The 9,147-nt window shown below is 47.1% G+C and overlaps 1 protein-coding gene across 1 annotated transcript in view; it reads left to right on the top strand.

Moving 5' to 3' along the window:
* Positions 1-9,147, top strand: part of DDAH1 (dimethylarginine dimethylaminohydrolase 1) — a 194,402-nt gene continuing 185,255 nt past the window's right edge. Inside the window, exons 1-2 of the mRNA XM_075320521.1 lie at positions 1-195; positions 1,253-1,428. The gene's annotated coding sequence lies outside the window, so the exon portion shown is untranslated. The remainder of the gene's footprint in view (positions 196-1,252; positions 1,429-9,147) is intronic.

The following is a 9,147-nucleotide window of genomic DNA, read 5'->3' as shown; positions in this document are numbered from 1 at the left end:
TTGTTTCCTAGCCAGCTACACATTAACCAAAACCTCCACCCAGAACCCACTCACACAGGACTCCACTCCCTTTATTAACCTGTAGTTGGGGAAGGATATGAGTGTAAGGCACACGAGGCACATCATGTCTGATAGGGGTCTAGAGACCTGTATGGGCTACCAGTCTACTTCTGGACCGTGGCATTTGGAAGAAGGGTAAGTCTTCCCTCGCTTCCTCTTTCCACTATTCTCACAGATGTTCCCCATACACCTTATGTGGACTTGCTGGCAATCTCTTAACCCTTTATCGTGAGGGTTCTCTCCTATGTTTGTACCTAAGATTGACTTTGTACCCCACACCTCATGCCAGTCTCCTAACCCTACACTTTAGGCTAGAGGAAGACTCACAACTAAGGAAGACGTCTCCAAACCTTATGCTAGAAATCCCATACCCCACGCTTTTTGGTGGAAGAAGCCTTGAACACCTTACATGTTAAGATAGAGGTCTCCTATCCTTATACCTTTAACTCCTTAACTCCTTTCCTTTTTCTAGAAGAAGCCTTTTGCTCCTTAAGTTTCTTAAATCTTATGGTAAACGTTTCATAAGTTTATATCTTATCGGAGAAGCCTCTTGCACCATAGCTTCCAGTCGTGTAGACCTTCTGGGGAAGTAGTCTTCTACCCTTGGACCTGATGTTAGTAGATGTCTCCCAACCTGACACCTCTGGGTACGTAGTCTTCTACCCTTGGACTTGATGGTAGTAGATGTCTCCCAACCTGACATCTCTGGGAAAGTAGTCTTCTACTCTTGGATCTGATGCTAGTAGATGTCTCCTAACCTGACACCTCTGGGCAAGTAGTCTTCTACCCTTGGACCTGATGCTAGTAGATGTCTCCCAACCTGATACCTCTGGGCACGTTGTCTTCTACCCTTGGACCTGATGTAGTAGATGTCTCCCAACCTGACACCTCTGGGCACATGGTCTTCTACCGTTGGACCTGATGCTGGTAGTTTTCTCCCAACCTGACACCTCTGGGCACGTAGTCTTATACTCTTGGATCTGATGTAGTAGTTTTCTCCCAACCTGACATCTCTGGGCACGTAGTCTTCTACCCTGGGACCTGATGCTGGTAGATGTTTCCCAACCTGTTCCCACCATACTCCCTATATTTTCTATCAAGACTTCTCCTTGGTTCTCTCGAGCTTTTGTTTCTATTGTTCTGACGCTCTAGTAGACCCATCCATTATAATGAAGTTCTGTTTTACTGACAGGTAAACTAACGCTGAGGATCTGTGTAGAATCTGCTCAAGGCAACGTGTAGCTTCTGGAATGGAAAGAGAACTTGACCTTTCTTATTGTGCAAGGAATTTAGAGAAATATCAGACATCTAGGTGTGAAAGAATGTGGGAGTCATTGGATGCCCCGAAGGTGGCCCTGGATCCAGCAGGTAAGTGCACGGTGGGGGTCTTCTCCCAGACACATCTGCTTCGCGTTTATACCGAGGGGCTTTGTATATGTGTATAGGGATGTATACTGTTTACATACAGCGCATGTGGGTTGAGCGGATGTACATTTTATCATACACTAGGGGACTGTGTAAAAAGGTCCTCTGCTGGAAACCAGGGTTAAGAGGGGATTCCGCCCCCACCTTTCACACTTCCTCTTCTATGTTAATTACATAAAGGGGTTCCCTCGGCAAGTATTTAACTCCTTATCTGCCAGTAAACCATAGCACGGCTAGAGCGTTCCTCTACGCAGTGTCCTTGGAGTTTCCAAACTAAGGTTATGTTCACACTGGGCTTTTTGGAGCCAGAAAAAGTTTTTGTTTTTCAACAAAAAACAATTTTAGGATTTATTTTTTTTATTGTTGTTTTTGGAGGTTTTCCATGAAGTGGTTTCTTAAGATTTTTTTACCACTTTTTTTTGTTGCAATTTTTTTACTTGACTGTGTTAAATTTGGAGCGGATTCTTTAAGGAGAAGTCACTTTTTCCTTTATACCTGGCATAATTTCCTAGACCTCACCTTGGTAAAAAAAAAAAACGCTAAAAAATTTGCCATGTAAACAGCAAAGTGGATTTTGCATTGACATTAATGGGAAAAACATTCAAAGATTATTTAAAGGGTTGTTTTTTGTTGTTTTTTTTTCATGCGGATTTGGGAGCAGATCCGCCTAAAAAAAAACCTCAAAAAAAAATCTGTGTGTATCCTAAGGCTCTGTCCATATTTTTTTATATTTTTTTTTATTCCTATTGGAGGTATATTTTGTATACCTTTGATATAAGGATATGATGGATCTGCTAAACGTGTCAATACCGAGATGACCATAACACAAATCATATTAAAGGGGTATTCCATATTCTAACAAAAAAATGCTATTATTTGTCCAATTAAAAATGATACAAAAAAAATTTGAATAAACTTTTCCTACCAATTTTCCACTTTTGTTTGCAGTTTCTTGCTGTCGTTTAATAGAAACCTTATTTTAATTATTTATTTATTTATTTAATCCCAATGGATTCATATCTGTCCCAGTCGTGATGGACCCATAGGTACATAGCTTTTTACAGAATTCAGATCTGTGTCTTGTAACGAGCCGCGCACCTCTGTGATCACTCACGTGTCCAGGACAGATTTTAATCCACGGAGAGAAAAAAAAAAATAAATAAAGTACTTATTAATTGACAGCAAGCAGATACCTTGAAAACAAAGCGGAAGGAATGCGGAAAATATATTGGAAATTTGTACACGTTTTTATCATGTAAAGAATATTTGATGAAACTATATTACTTCTTTGTAACGCTTTTGTTACTTTTTTGCTTTTAATATCAATTGTTCTTGAACTGATTGGTGATTATTTTATGTGCTAATTATCAATATTAGTGATGAATCGTCATTGTATTATCGATAGTGATAAATTGTTTTAGTGCGTTTGTTATCACTGGTTATAGTGGGACATCAGGATCTTCTATTTAATCATGATCAATACTTATTTATCGGTATTAAAGAGGTCCCGTCATTTGCCATAAAAAATAACTGCTGTAACTGTCTGTCTTCCCCTGATTCCGGCGTTGTTTCTCTTTTGTTCCTACGCCTTTCCATTCCTGAGATATGGCCTCCTCTTTCATCTATATAAACTAGTCTTTTTAGCCATTTGGGCGTGGACCTTAAGAACACGCCCTCAGATAAGAGATGAGGACCACGCCCACTTGGTAATTTAGTCTAGATTGATATACTGCGGAAAAGGGGCCGTATCTCAGGAACGGAGAGGCGCAGGAACAAAAGAAAAACAACGCCGAATTCAGGAAAACAGTGAGATTTACATCAAATACAAACAATATCCATATTTGAGGTGACTATAGTTTTTAGGTTTTGTTAAAGTTTTGTTAAACTAGAATTGTGTCCATTTGGTTTCCATCGTAAAAAAAGCCCACTTTTTTTTCTAGCAAAAATTATGGCACTGGTGTCTTTGCCTCCTGACTGAATCTCTAACCCAAGGTGTCCCCAACCTGAAGCTTGGGAGCCACATGTGGCTTGCATGCCCATGATGGGTGGCTTGTGGCTGCCTGCCAGCTTGGCGCCTTAACACCACATCTAACAAATAACTTTTAAGAGCAGGTCTTCAAATGGGGTAGCCCCGCACAAAAGAGCAGATCTGGATGGGGAAAGGCAGGAATCCCTGGATCTCTATATACCGCCTCATTGTGATTTCTGTGGAAAAGCTCTGGGGGTCATTTTATTGGTAAATGAGGGCTGTCACTACTATGAGAGGCAGAAGGGAGATTTGGCTCGCAACCCTCTCTCAGAGCGGAATGTGGCTCTCAAGGCTTGATAGGTTGGTGATCTCTGCTCTAACCCAACTGTATGAACCTCAACTTTGGAGAACCTAGCTTTAAAAGAAAACAAAGTGACCTCACAACTAAGGCTAGGTTCACATTTCCGTCAATTTGTATCAGTCACAATCCGCGGCTCTGGTAAACAACGGAATCTGTTTGGCGGATTCTGTTGTTCCCATATACTTGTATGAGCAGCGGATTGTGAAAGATGACGCTGCGTTGCATCCTCCACCCGACTGATCAGTCGTGGAACGACTGACTGTTGGGCAGCAGGAATGCAGCATGTAGCGTTTTTTGAGCAGCGGAATCCTTTTGATTTTGCTGCGCATGCTCTCAGCGGCCAAGTGATCAGCTGATCGCCCGGCAACCGCCTTCTGTGAGCGATCAGCTGATCACCCGGCAGCCGGCTAATGAGAGCGATCAGCTGATCACCCGGCGGCCGGCTAATGAGAGCGATCAGCTGATCACCCGGCGGCCGGCTAATGAGAGCGATCAGCTGATCACCCGGTGGCCAGGTAATGAGAGCGATCAGCTGATCACCCGGCGGCCGGCTAATGAGAGTGATCAGCTGATCACCCGGCGGCCGGCTAATGAGAGCGATCAGCTGATCACCCGGCGGCCGGCTAATGAGAGTGATCAGCTGATCACCCGGCGGCCGGCTATTGTGAACGATCATCTGATCGCTCTCTCTGTCTCTTGTTTTATAACGGAATCCGCTTTCTCTTCCAATACTTGTCATCCGTTGTACAACGCATCAGTCACAAGCATTAAGCAACGCATGTGACTGATGCAAAACAACGGAAATGTGAACCTAGCCTAAACTCTCAACCTAAGATCCAGCATGGGGTGTGGTTGTCATCAGATCTCCACGGTTGTCAGGACTTGGTAAACATGAGATGATTCCAGCATTTCATCTCTTGTGAAGAAACGAATTATTGGCAATGAAGCTTATTCGAGCATATGAATATCATATCGAAGACCCCCTACTAATGGGAGTCTCCGCTTTATTAGCCAATTATGCAGGGACAATGTATGGCCAACTGGAGCTTCTCTAGAAGTAGAGGTGATCACCAGGGATTATTGAAGTTGGACTTGACAGTTCCTCTAAACAGGGCCGGCGTCACCACCCGGCATACCCGGGCAAATGCCGGGGCCCTGGACAGCCGGGGGGGCCCATTCGCGAGTTCTGGGAACCACACTCCTCTGCAGGAAACTGCAGGTGCTGTCCCTTTAAGGCACGCTGTCCACAGTGTTCCCTGTAAACTCCTTTTCTGAACTTCATCTGTGGGCGGAGCTATCACACAGCGTCCTGCTCCAGTCACTGTCCCACAGATGAAGACAAGGAACAGTGCCAGCCAGCGACCCCCAGCACAACGCTGCCCTCCAGCGCTGTGTGGGCCCCCTCTCCACAGTGATTTGAGTGGTATGTTCTACAACCCTCCCCGCCCCCCGATTTATGGGCCCCAGTGAGCTGCATGGGCTTTTTTCCCCCTGAGATGTATGTCCTGGCCCCCAACTATGTGCTGTCCCCCAGAGCCACGTGTGTGGGGCCCCCAGAGCCGAGTGTGTGGGGCCCCCAGAGCCGCGTTTGCACATGTCTCAGATCATGTCCCATCATAATCTAAAACCCCTTGCATTAAAAGGAGATAACTACAAAAGTAAGTGTGTGTCTGGGTGAAGCAGAGCCGAGTGTGTGTCTGGGTGAAGCAGAGCCGAGTGTGTGTCTGGGTGAAGCAGAGCCGAGTGTGTGTCTGGGTGAAGCAGAGCCGAGTGTGTGTCTGGGTGAAGCAGAGCCGAGTGTGTGTCTGGGTGAAGCAGAGCCAAGTGTGTGTCTGGGTGCAGGAGAGCCGAGTGTGTGTGTGTGGGTGCAGGAGAGCCGAGTGTGTGTCTGGGTGAAGCAGAGCCGAGTGTATGTCTGGGTGAAGCAGAGCCGAGTGTGTGTCTGGGTGAAGCAGAGCCGAGTGTGTGTCTGGGTGGAGCAGAGCCGAGTGTGTGTCTGGGTGAAGCAGAGCCGAGTGTGTGTCTGGGTGAAGCAGAGCCGAGTGTGTGTCTGGGTGAAGCAGAGCCGAGTGTGTGTCTGGGTGAAGCAGAGCCGAGTGTGTGTCTGGGTGAAGCAGAGCCGAGTGTGTGTCTGGGTGAAGCAGAGCCGAGTGTGTGTGTGGGTGCAGGAGAGCCGAGTGTGTGTGTGGGTGCAGGAGAGCCGAGTGTGTGTGTGGGTGCAGGAGAGCCGAGTGTGTGTGTGGGTGCAGGAGAGCCGAGTGTGTGTGTGGGTGCAGGAGAGCCGAGTGTGTGTGTGGGTGCAGCAGAGCCGAGTGTGTGTGTGGGTGAAGCAGAGCCGAGTGTGTGTCTGGGTGAAGCAGAGCCGAGTGTGTGTCTGGGTGAAGCAGAGCCGAGTGTGTGTCTGGGTGAAGCAGAGCCGAGTGTGTGTCTGGGTGAAGCAGAGCCGAGTGTGTGTCTGGGTGAAGCAGAGCCGAGTGTGTGTCTGGGTGAAGCAGAGCCGAGTGTGTGTCTGGGTGAAGCAGAGCCAAGTGTGTGTCTGGGTGCAGGAGAGCCGAGTGTGTGTGTGTGGGTGCAGGAGAGCCGAGTGTGTGTCTGGGTGAAGCAGAGCCGAGTGTATGTCTGGGTGAAGCAGAGCCGAGTGTGTGTCTGGGTGAAGCAGAGCCGAGTGTGTGTCTGGGTGGAGCAGAGCCGAGTGTGTGTCTGGGTGAAGCAGAGCCGAGTGTGTGTCTGGGTGAAGCAGAGCCGAGTGTGTGTCTGGGTGAAGCAGAGCCGAGTGTGTGTCTGGGTGAAGCAGAGCCGAGTGTGTGTCTGGGTGAAGCAGAGCCGAGTGTGTGTCTGGGTGAAGCAGAGCCGAGTGTGTGTGTGGGTGCAGGAGAGCCGAGTGTGTGTGTGGGTGCAGGAGAGCCGAGTGTGTGTGTGGGTGCAGGAGAGCCGAGTGTGTGTGTGGGTGCAGGAGAGCCGAGTGTGTGTGTGGGTGCAGGAGAGCCGAGTGTGTGTGTGGGTGCAGGAGAGCCGAGTGTGTGTGTGGGTGCAGCAGAGCCGAGTGTGTGTGTGGGTGAAGCAGAGCCGAGTGTGTGTCTGGGTGAAGCAGAGCCGAGTGTGTGTCTGGGTGAAGCAGAGCCGAGTGTGTGTCTGGGTGAAGCAGAGCCGAGTGTGTGTCTGGGTGAAGCAGAGCCGAGTGTGTGTCTGGGTGAAGCAGAGCCGAGTGTGTGTCTGGGTGAAGCAGAGCCGAGTGTGTGTCCGGGTGAAGCAGAGCCGAGTATGTGTCTGCAGCAGAGCTGTGTGTATATATACTCTTTGGGCAGCAGAGTGTGTATTTACTCTGGGCAGCAGAGCTTTATGACTATGTGCTGTTTGGGCAGCATAGCAGAGATGTGTGCAGCAAAGCTGTGTGTATATAATCTTCGGTCAGCAGTGATGTGTATATATGCAGCAGAGCTGTGTGTGTGTTTGTGTCTGTACATATGCAGCAGAGATGTGTGCAACAGTGCTATCAAGGGGTGTGTGTAGCAGAGCTGTGTGAGTGTGTATGTATGGATTAGAGCTGTGCGTGCGTCCCCCCCATAGCCATGTGTGCAGCCCCCCAGAGCCGTATGTGCAACCCACCCCAGTAATGTGTATACCCCCAGAGCTGTTTGCTACTCCAGTAACATCTATGCCCCCCAGTAATGTCTATACCCCTGCCCCACCTGTGATGTATATACAGCAGTGTCAGTGTGCACTGTGCACGACCATGTCTGTTACGACCATCATGCAGCACAGCCACATGTCTAGGAGGAGCTGGATGGAGACAAGCGGGTATGTGTCTGTATGCAATGATGTGTATCTACAGTTAGGTCCAGAAATATTTGGACAGTGACACAAGTTTTGTTATTTTAGCTGTTTACAAAAACATGTTCAGAAATACAATTCTATATATAATATGGGCTGAAAGTGCACACTCCCAGCTGCAATATGAGAGTTTTCACATCCAAATCGGAGAAAGGGTTTAGGAATCATAGCTTTGTAATGCATAGCCTCCTCTTTTTAAAGGGACCAAAAGTAATTGGACAAGGGACTCTAAGGGCTGCAATTAACTCTGAAGGCGTCTCCCTTGTTAACCTGTAATCAATGAAGTAGTTAAAAGGTCTGGGGTTGATTACAGGTGTGTGGTTTTGCATTTGGAAGCTGTTGCTGTGACCAGACAACATGCGGTCTAAGGAACTCTCAATTGAGGTGAAGCAGAACATCCTGAGGCTGAAAAAAAAGAAAAGAAATCCATCAGAGAGATAGCAGACATGCTTGGAGTAGCAAAATCAACAGTCGGGTACATTCTGAGAAAAATGGAATTGACTGGTGAGCTTAGGAACTCAAAAAGGCCTGGGCGTCCATGGATGACAACAGTGGTGGATGATTGCTGCATACTTTCTTTGGTGAAGAAGAACCCGTTCACAACATCAACTGAAGTCCAGAACACTCTCAGTGAAGTAGGTGTATCTGTCTCTAAGTCAACAGTAAAGAGAAGACTCCATGAAAGTAAATACAAAGGGTTCACATCTAGATGGAAACCATTCATCAATTCCAAAAATAGACAGGCCAGAGTTAAATTTGCTGAAAAACACCTCATGAAGCCAGCTCAGTTCTGGAAAAGTATTCTATGGACAGATGAGACAAAGATCAACCTGTACCAGAATGATGGGAAGAAAAAAGTTTGGAGAAGAAAGGGAACGGCACATGATCCAAGGCACACCACATCCTCTGTAAAACATGGTGGAGGCAACGTGATGGCATGGGCATGCATGGCTTTCAATGGCACTGGGTCACTTGTGTTTATTGATGACATAACAGCAGACAAGAGTAGCCGGATGAATTCTGAAGTGTACCGGGATATCATTTCAGCCCAGATTCAGCGAAATGCCGCAAAGTTGATCGGACGGCGCTTCATAGTACAGATGGACAATGACCCCAAGCATACAGCCAAAGCTACCCAGGAGTTCATGAGTGCAAAAAAGTGGAACATTCTGCAATGGCCAAGTCAATCACCATATCTTAACCCAATTGAGCATGCATTTCACTTGCTCAAATCCAGACTTAAGACGGAAAGACCCACAAACAAGCAAGACCTGAAGGCTGCGGCTGTAAAGGCCTGGCAAAGCATTAAGAAGGAGGAAACCCAGCGTTTGGTGATGTCCATGGGTTCCAGACTTAAGGCAGTGATTGCCTCCAAAGGATTCACAACAAAATATTGAAAATAAAAATATTTTGTTTGGGTTTGGTTTATTTGTCCAATTACTTTTGACCTCCTAAAATGTGGAGTGTTTGTAAAGAAATGTGTACAATTCCTACAATTTCT

This window comes from Anomaloglossus baeobatrachus, chromosome 8 (genome assembly GCF_048569485.1).
Source record: "Anomaloglossus baeobatrachus isolate aAnoBae1 chromosome 8, aAnoBae1.hap1, whole genome shotgun sequence".
Taxonomy (NCBI): Eukaryota; Metazoa; Chordata; class Amphibia; order Anura; family Aromobatidae; genus Anomaloglossus; species Anomaloglossus baeobatrachus.
Note: the sequence above shows the minus strand (reverse complement) of the source record. Positions and strands in the feature narration are given on the sequence as shown.